We start from the raw sequence: 9,820 nt of genomic DNA, 5'->3' as shown, positions 1-9,820 counted from the left end.
ATCTGGATGACATACCACTTACCATGCCAGAAGTCAGCCAGCAGTGCCGGCTTGACACCAGATCCGGGCCAGACCTCTCTGCTATGTGGGCTGCCTCTTTACCTTTTTAAACTGAGAAAACCTGTATTACATGACAGCGGTACAACAGGAACAATTAAAACTATTTCAAAATAACCAAACCTTTGGTTGAAACCTAAAATGGAAATCCTATTACACCATTTAGTACCTTGTGATACGCCAGCATGGGGGCATCAGTGTGGTGACTCAGTGGAAATGAAATTTATTTATAGACTCACCCAACACTTTCTGTCACTTTGCCTCAACTTTAACACTGAACACCCTAATACTGGAAGCGACAGTCAAACAACAACCACACAGAGAAGAGAGCACTGTGAGCTTCAGACTAATGCAAGCAGGACTCTAGATAAAGAAATAATGGCTACAGGGATGGGTTTAAGGCATACTGTATATAAAGATGTCATTTCCTGCCACTTCACAGAAATAAACCCATAATATGTACGCTCTTAGCTTGGTATTGCGGGTGTGCCACGAGTTGGGACTTGGTACCACTTCTCCAGCTTTCATCATAAATGCGCGTGACACCACCAGTGCAAGATGCAAGAACACTGAAGCACAAAATTGTACTCCATCAGAAAAGGGTGAAACAGATGATGAGGATTTGTTCAGACTGGTAGTAGCCATCCACAGGGCTAATAACACCTCAGAATTTCAAGTAACTACTTGAGAAATAAATTCGCACTGCAAATACAAAGATCACTATAGTGCAGAAAGGAACTAAATCTCCTCAGCCCTACTTTGTTGATGCATTTCTATAATTACTGCTTATGTAATATTGAAAAGATTCCAGTTCCTAGTACAATGTTCCTGTAGTATCATATGCCTGTGCATTTCCTTTAAAAGGTGCAAAAAAAAAAAACTATTTACATATTAAAGGTTATTGTACCTGTAATCTGCCAAATCTCTGATGAAGCAGATTTCCTTCTCTTCCTTCTCTTGTTTTCCCAGTCCTCTATCAAACACGTGCATTTGGCTCAGCAGATAATTATATTTTGGCTCAAGGCTGTGATGCATGTTTGACACTTAGTGGTTTGGTGCTTGGCATAATAAATTACTTTTGCTGACTTTTGTTGACTTAACATGGGTATTGTGTTTGGATACCAGATAGGTGCATCCAAATAGAAAGCACAAAAAGCTCATTCTCTAACATTACCACCTATGAGGACCATATTTCTCTTGAGGTGCTAAGCAGCTTTAAATACTTGACAGATTAATAAGCATCTGTAGTGTCTTCTGATCTGAATGTGATCCAATCCCTGTGGCTTTGTGGCTCACAAGATGCTATTACATCGTCTGTACAGAGCATAGGAGCACAAAAGTGAGATGGTTTGATAAAAAAAACTGCAAATAAATGGTTAATAAGCACAATTTTTATAAAGAATACAATTGTTGTCCAACTTTATTGGGCTTATGCCCTAAGCGAATAAACTTTCATACGATGTGAGGATATAATCAAACTATTTATCAGATGGCAAGTGTATTTTGAGGACACCCAAAGATGCATGCTCAGTCATCCAGGTAAGTAAATCCCAAAAGGTTGATTCTGTTCATCTGGATGTAGCATTTAGCTAGCACAATGTGAACTTACATGCAGCTTTGGTTGTTGTTTAGCCAGCGTGTTGTCAGTGCAGTACAGTGGCCCTGAGAGGCCAAACAGACTGTAACTTAAGAAAACACCAGCAATAAGAAAAATGCTGCAAAAGCACACAAAACACAACGGAAATAGGAAAAACGGGGAAGTGTTTCTGGGGTTATTGTCTCCCCAGAAACACTTCCTTCTTCTTTCGGAAATCTGTTTTTTCCTATTTCCGTTTTTGTTTTTTCTATTTCTGTTTTCTTTTTTCCTATTTCCGTTGTGTTTTGTGTGCTTTTGCAGCGTTTTTCTGGTGTTTTCTTAAGTTACAGTCCATTTGGCCTCTCAGGGCCACCGTAGGGTACAGAGACGGGAGGGTTGCAAAGCTACTCTGCTGATAATAAGTCATTGCAACAATACTGGGAATAAATAAACATGCTTAATAAACATTTTATAAACAAAAGGTTCAGGATATCCTCAACAACTCATCTCAGTATCGCTGTCATCAGACAGAAGTGACCTTCATGAATCATCGACTGGTATCAAACTCCTTTCACAAAGATTTACAGCTTCCTCCAGAGTAAAAAGATGTGGACACATTGACATCTGAGGTAAACAGCAACCATCTTAGTTAGGATAAGACACTGGAAAACAAAATTCAGTTGACTGCAATCTGCAATCTACTGACACCTAGTGGTGGTATTTTACACACTGTAATTTTAAGCGAAACGGGTAGGGAACAAGTCACTTTTTTTGGTAAGTTATGAGAATGCGGTTTAAAAAAATTTATGTTTATCCATGAAAACATCAGGGTCTGTAGTTTAGACTTTATTTATTAATTAAAAACTGTTTTGGATTTTTTGTACTTTGTAAAGAACACAAGGGATGTACAGAAGCGTTAAGACTACAGCCACGAGATATACTATGATTGATATGAGATGACTTCTCTTTGTCAACCACTTGCCTGATGATGGTTTAATGCAAATGTTGCAAATAGTGTGTCTGAGTCTGCTTGTGATACCAAGAATGTCTGTTCCTTTCTTATGTACCTGTTTATTAAATACATGTGCAAACTGGTTTGGTTGCCAACATAGGTTAAAAGACAAATATACAGTATATAAATGATAGAAAACCATACATACAACATATGACTTTTTGTCTCTTCACAAACTTTTGTTGCTCAGTATCTCAAACAGCAGATTGGCAAGGGACTAAGCAAAGAGGACAGCACGTACACAGCAGAGGACATCATCTATATAATGCCTTCGATGCAGACATCCCTCATCGCCATACTTTTCAATGCCAGCTCAGTCTTCTCTTTATCATTTGTCCCAAAACAAAGAACCATCCTCTCCTGGCATCTGCTACCCGTCTCTCTCCTGTTTCCTCCTCATCACATGGTGATGCAAGTGTGGGGGGAAAGAGTGCATTCATTCAGCTGGAAGTACAACTCACGCAGTGTGTGACCACCAGGGTGGATATTGTACTGCTGACCATGTCACATGCCACAGCACCATGAAAGTCCAAATCCCAAATGTCCAAATGATGGAGAACTCCAGGGCACAGTGGGCATACAATGTAATCAGATCAATGTAAGGCTTAAGAATTAAATCTCTTATAGAAATTCACAGAGCACAGTGGCCAGTGATGGAAAATGAGCAAAAATGCAGTTCTAGGAGTAACATACTCAGAATTTAGGGGCTTCTAAGTTGGGCATCTGGTAAGATTTTCCTCTGTGTGTCCTACTGAAATGTCCTTGCCAATTTAATAAAAACCCTGTGATCACCTAAAGTCCACTAACAGAACTCACTGGCAGTGGTTCTCAAACTTGATACTGGGAATTTGGGGGAAAAAAATCCCACAGAACAAAATTATTTCCATCTTTGTGTGGTCCTTTTTAAAAAAAAAACAACTAATGGTTGTTCTTTTCTGAACAGCTTCCAAGTCAGAAATCAGGTATTCACCCAAAGGGCTCACAAACAAAAAATAATGAAAAAGAATCCACAATACAAACCAATCAATATATTATTATACACACAGCTGCACCTTTCCAAAACCAGACATGAATTTAAGCAAATATAAAATTTCAATTAAACTGGCAGTGTCTCGTATGAGGCATTGGTTTAGACTCTTCTCAATCCACTCTTAATTACTTAGTTTGGTATAATTATTTTTCCCTTCTTAGAGCTCATCTATTGGGCTGGCATTTATCCCAAGTGGTCTGACCTTATGCAAGCTGTAAATCATCTAAAATACCCTTCAGGACATGTGCAGGTAGTTTTCAATAAACCTGTCTGCACTTTGAAAATGCAGTAATGCCGTGACTGATGACACCTTAACCACAGGACCTCCTTGTCTATGAATGTAAGTCTACATACTATAATGAGAACTAATATTAACTATAGACAAATGGTATATCTGATGTACATTTGTAGTCAGTAAGGTGAGAAGTTCCAGTGTAAAGCATGTGCACTCAAAACACAACAAAGCTGTTATGTCCCATCATTTTACCAAGAATAAACCCATGAAACTCACAAAATACAGAACTGATCATTAAAAGGCAAAATGAATATCTATTTGTGACTGTGGAGGGGAAAAGGTTAAGCAAATTCTTTAGTCTATCCCTTTCTTTAAGACCAAAATCAAATCTCTCAAGACCAGACAGTGGCTCAGGTCCTTTCATAGTTTAATACTATTGACAAAGTCACCGCAGGGTGCTGCTTTCTTCTCACGGTGAAGTACATTGCCTTCTAAGACTGAGAAATCCCTCCATGTTTTCTTTTCATTCTTGCACACGTAAACCAATACTTCTCCAGGATCTGAATATACTTCTCACAGACGCAGAGCTTTGATCATATTAAACAAGAACTTCGTAAAGTCCTGTGTCTGCATCTGATCTAATAATGGAGAGAAAAAGAGGGCGGTGAAGGAGTCGTCAACGTCTCTGATCCAATAACTGGAGTTTGAAAGACAAGAAACACAAATATTGATGGACACTCGAATCACTTTACAGTAGAGGACCATTTAGAGGTGTGAACGGAAGCCACGAACACATTTACGCGGCGCTCCTCATTCTTTCACATTTGTCTTCTCAATCGATGTATTTTATAGTCAATCTGAGGGGCAGTGACATTTACATCACAGAGTCTTTTTAACCTCCATTTCAATCATCAGTGCTGTATGCATGTATGTGCACACGTGCATGTGCTTACACGCACACAAATACAATCTGACCAAGTCAAATGGAGGTTTTTAATCACACAGCAGCTCAAAAGCTCAGCACACACAATGTCACCGGGGGCTGGATCAATCTGTTAACAGTGTGATTTAATTCTGGGATGGGGTGGGAGACTGCCCTCACATGGACCAGAAAGAGGAGTCAGTCAATTGTAACATCAGTGGCCAAGTAGGCTACACATGAGCTCTTGACAGCCCGCTCCAGCCTGCCGAGTCCAGCAGTCACAGTTTCACCTGCTGCCCTCAAGCCCCTGAAGTGACTCATCATGGAGGAGAGAATGACTGAAGACTTTTCCTGCAGGTCACCCCAGAAAACCTGCCGCTGCTATTGAGTTATTAGAATTTTTTACACAAACGCTTATAGTATGGATTAATGCATATCCTTAATATCATTCTGTGCACGCATGATAGAAAGTATCCATATCATGTTAAACAAACAGAGGTAATGCACATGTGTAGCACAGCCCAAAAACATCAGATACAGAGTTATTACTGCATATATGCACATGATGTGCAGCATTCTCTGTTTCCCCACTTCCTCCTCAGAAGTGTTAATTATGCCTCTCAGGCTGGCAAAGATCACCAAACACCAGGACCAGATGGCACCTGTAGCCACACTGTGACAGTGTGAGCCAGCTGTGGATGCCTTGCAAGTTTGACTGAAATATATAACACACATCCATATTAAACAGCCAGAACCAGTCAAATCCAACGTAGTCACTAAAATCTAAGGCATTAAAACGCAATTCCTAATCCCGAGCGCCATATATATGCAATAAAAATAGAAAAATAATCAGTGTAGAGTTTAGTTGGGCTTTAAGTTTGCAGTGGCCATTAAAAAATAGAGTCAGGGAATTTAAAGTGAATACCCTCCTTTAAAAATAAAAATAAAAATAAAAATTCTCCCATTTTTTGCTGCTGGAAAAAATATCTGTCTCCTGAGGAATATGTATGTAGTCTGTAGTTCTACGAGGATAAGCCCTGAGGAAGAAAGTAGCCTTCTTGGGGAGTCTGTGTAGCCCAAAGGGTGTAATAGTAATGTCATCTGTCTGTTGCATGTTACTTGAATGAAAGAACCCAACAGCGTCATCGAGCAGTATATTCATGTTCTGTATGTGCATGCACAGAGAGCATCATTTTTCTTTTACCTGAGCCAAGTCTAACATTTTCATCTCTACAACGTGAGAAAACACGCTTGTTGCTAAGTTTAACACACCGAGAGGGCTACAAATCAAGGTTACGGCAGATTTCCATTGCCTTACCAGAGAAGTACCAATGCCCTCCTCCAACTCCAAATATCTCCACACGAATCCTGCCTCCGCTCGCCTCTGCCTGCCTGCGCGTTGACAGCCTCTGTCCCGCTACGTCCGACCGCCTTACCTCCCGGCTGCCTTTCTGTCATGTGTTTCCCGATGAATTCTTCTCGTAATCTTCTCAAAAGTGGGATGTGAAGAGTGTTCGGGTTCCGCCTACTGCATGCACAGCGACACAAATCAAATTCTTGTTGTGTATGCTGCGAGAGCGCGCCGGGTCGCGAGACACCCCCCTCGTCCTCCTCCTCCTCGTGCTCCTCCTGGGCTCTGTTTGGCACGCACCTTTATTAATCGCGCGGAAATGATGACCATCACGAGATGGGTTAAAACGTCACACCCGCTGGCATTCAGATGTTGTGGATACACGGTGTTGGTTGTGGTTTATGTTTCATGTTCATGCATTTCTCATCACCGTGCCTGCGTGCGCGCGGTGAGACAAAGAGATCGTGAATGAACTGAGGGAGCTGACACATAGATTTGTTTACTCAATTTAATTGCGTCTCCTTTAATTGCCTCCAAAAGAAAATATAATGAAATTTTAACCAATTGCAGCGTCTCCCGTTTGAAACGCCATCAGCAACGTAAAACAGCATCCTCGACTATTTGCCACCAGCGCTGCTTACGCACACGGTCGACGCAAGCGCTATTTCTAGGTCACCGGCAGTAGCGCGTTTTGATGTCACACGGCTCCGGGGATCGTCTCCTTTCTCCCTCTTCCAGCTCCAGAGCGTTCCAGCTCACGTTCACAGGATAGGTCACACACACACCTGAGGTAAAATTAGACGAGGTGCCTCTTCCCTCGGATGTCTCTGACTGTATGTGTGTTGGTGATTTACTGGGAAAAAATGACTCATTTATGGGCAATTTATATTAATTTTCTAGAAACTTTAAATTTATTTCAAAGTCTCTCCATAATAAACGCCATGCAAGCCTCCACTTTCTTTGAAGCTGTACAGCACTGAGCCCTGACCTTGTGGAAAAGACAGGACGTTTAACCCCACTGTGCATCTCCTCTGGGGATGACCCAGTGGGGAACAGCTACCCATAGAGGCAAGGGCCAGAGATGCTGAGAAAGTGGCTTGTGGATCCCAGAAGGTCAGCAGAGGAGCGCAACAGATGTATGCTATGGTACATCAAAGAGGGAACCCCATGAGTGTGTGCATCAATGTATATGCTTTAATGTGTGGTTGAACTCCAGAGAACTGTCTTTTATTGGTTCCCTTTCCCATAAATGAGGGGCTAGTATATTAACTAATGAGGAGGCAGTGGATGCAAAGGAGATGCAGCCAATGATTCCAGAGGGACAGCAATTCATTTAGCTCCCTCTGTTCTTCCTTCTTTTAAGGATGTGGTCTCACCTTGCCTCACCTTATCTGTCTGCTAACAAGATGAAGTGCACGCAGTGCTCCGAGAGCGAGGTGTAACCATAGAAACTGCTTGTGCCAAAGGTTTGTTTCACATGTTAGATGAGCACTGAGAAGAGATACTAATGAAATTAATCCAAAAGTATGACAGTAATTAATTCAGCTCAGCCAATCCAAACAGAGAGAGCAACTACATGGTTACTTATAAGGTAAGTCATTAAATAGCTGCACTGAAATTGGTAACAAACACAGCAGAGCAGGAAATGGACTGGTTCTTACTTGACACTTTTTAGCTTGAGCACTGAAAGCACTTTTACAACATGTCTCATTCACACAAGCATTTTCTACAACTAACTGCTTTCTATTTAACATTCACACTCCAATGAACACATCGAAGAGCAAGTTGGGGTTCAGTGTCTCACCCAAGAATACTTAGGCATGCCACCTGGAAATTGGAGCAGCCAGGGATCGAACCACCAACCTTCCAATTCGCTGCTGCTCAACCTCCACAGCTACATCCAGAGCTTTAAACAAGTTTTGGAGACAGTATTCCACGGGCATCCTTTCAATCAGCACTGACTAAGCATGTGGTTACTACCAGCTATGCTCAGATGTCATTTGCAGTCTAAAATCTTTCAGCTTAAATACTTGAGATGCATATGAATTGATAGGTTGCAGTTATTTGCATTTGGCTTGAAGATAACTTGTTTTGTTGGCAGAAAAGCTCCCATCAAAAAGCAAATAAGAATATCTTCTGGCTGCCTGCATTCTTTTGTCTCTCTGGCCAAAGTTCACAGGTGAACTTGGATCAACAAATTGTTGTTCTGGCTCAGACACCAACAAACATCACACAGACTAACATGGTAGTTTTTTCACAATAACAATAATAATCAAATAAAGTGTATTTTCCAATTAGCGAGATTACAGTACAATAGAAGGAGCTTAATCAGATTCTGCTTTTAAACTATGGAGCTGTCACAGTTTGCTCACAGGACTGAATACTACTACTCAGATTTCACATGTTTGAATCCAGATGACTCTTTCTTCATGTGGTCAGGGAGGTTTCTGTCACAAAACGGCTGTGTGCAGGTAAGAGAAGGACCCAAACGCAAACTTGCAGAGATGAAAAGTAAACTAAAAAAACACAGCTTTATTGCTGGCGTGGTGGGACACAAGTCTAAACTGGGAAAACTACAGCACAAAGAGAGACAGGGAAAATCAAAGACAGGGCACATCACAGCTATGAGGGAGACTACAACACTGACAAAGAGAAACACAGGGCTTAAATACACTGAGGAACAACGAGGGAAATGAGACACAGAAGGAGAGCACAGCTGGGAGTAATTAGGCTGGACAAGACAAGGGAAGCAAAACTAGAAACACTGACATGAGACACGGACCTTCAAAGTAAAACAGGAAACACACTGACTGAACTCTAGACATGTAAACTTAACAGACTGGGGAGACAGAACATAGGGACCTGAAACATGGGACAGAAAGACACCACGCAAGCACAACATGCAATACAGGAAGCCATATAACAAAACCTAAGAACTATAACCACAATAACCATAAACAAACCAGGACCTCTCCAAAATAAAACATGACTACATGAACTTGACAACAAAAGACATGCAGACATGAAACACATAAAGGACAAGGGAGACTTACCACAGGGGTAGAAATCACGAGGGGAATCTAATAAACAAATGAACTTAGATAACCTAATGAACTTAAACATAAACATCAAAATAGACTAAAACTCAAAATGCTGGGTCAAAAGACCCAGGATTGTAACAGTCTTACACAGGTAAGGCAGGTTGGCACAACCAATTCAAAATCTGCAGCAGAGGAGAGTCAATATGGGAAATGAATAGAATTACTGAGCAACGAGAAAACAAGCTTCAATCACCAGGAGATCTTAGTGTCAACAACCCAGCAAGAAGAGGAGGACCAAGGTCATATACTGTAGGCAAGTAGAAGTGGAAATCGGGTGTTCCAGGAGAAACTAGGGCAACCATACCCATAGCTGTGAGGAGGTAAGCACCGTTAGCCCACACACAAGCCCACACAAACACAAACAGAGTAGAGCATATAAGGGGGAGACATACAGAAGGTGAGTCAGGACCTGGGAGGACTGGGGGATCATGAGACTAATACAGGTCAGAAGAAACAGCTCTGACCAAGAAGCCATGCACTAATTCTATAGTCAACCATTTAATTTCTGCTTTTAATGCATGTTCTTTGGAAATATT

General features: G+C 41.3%; 1 protein-coding gene across 3 annotated transcripts in view; it reads right to left on the bottom strand.

Moving 5' to 3' along the window:
• Positions 1 to 6,670, bottom strand: part of LOC102313400 (sodium-coupled neutral amino acid transporter 3) — a 36,393-nt gene extending 29,723 nt beyond the window's left edge. Inside the window, exon 1 of one of the 3 annotated variants that reach the window (XM_005941107.3) lies at positions 6,151 to 6,670. The gene's annotated coding sequence lies outside the window, so the exon portion shown is untranslated. The remainder of the gene's footprint in view (positions 1 to 6,150) is intronic. The other 2 variants (XM_005941108.3, XM_005941109.3) reach the window with 2 other exon arrangements.
• Positions 6,671 to 9,820: the final 3,150 nt, after the last annotated feature.

The sequence above is a fragment of the Haplochromis burtoni genome, unplaced genomic scaffold (genome assembly GCF_018398535.1).
Source record: "Haplochromis burtoni strain Fernald_Lab_line unplaced genomic scaffold, NCSU_Asbu1 Contig_177, whole genome shotgun sequence".
Taxonomy (NCBI): domain Eukaryota; kingdom Metazoa; phylum Chordata; class Actinopteri; order Cichliformes; family Cichlidae; genus Haplochromis; species Haplochromis burtoni.
This window is presented reverse-complemented; position numbering and strand designations above follow the sequence as displayed.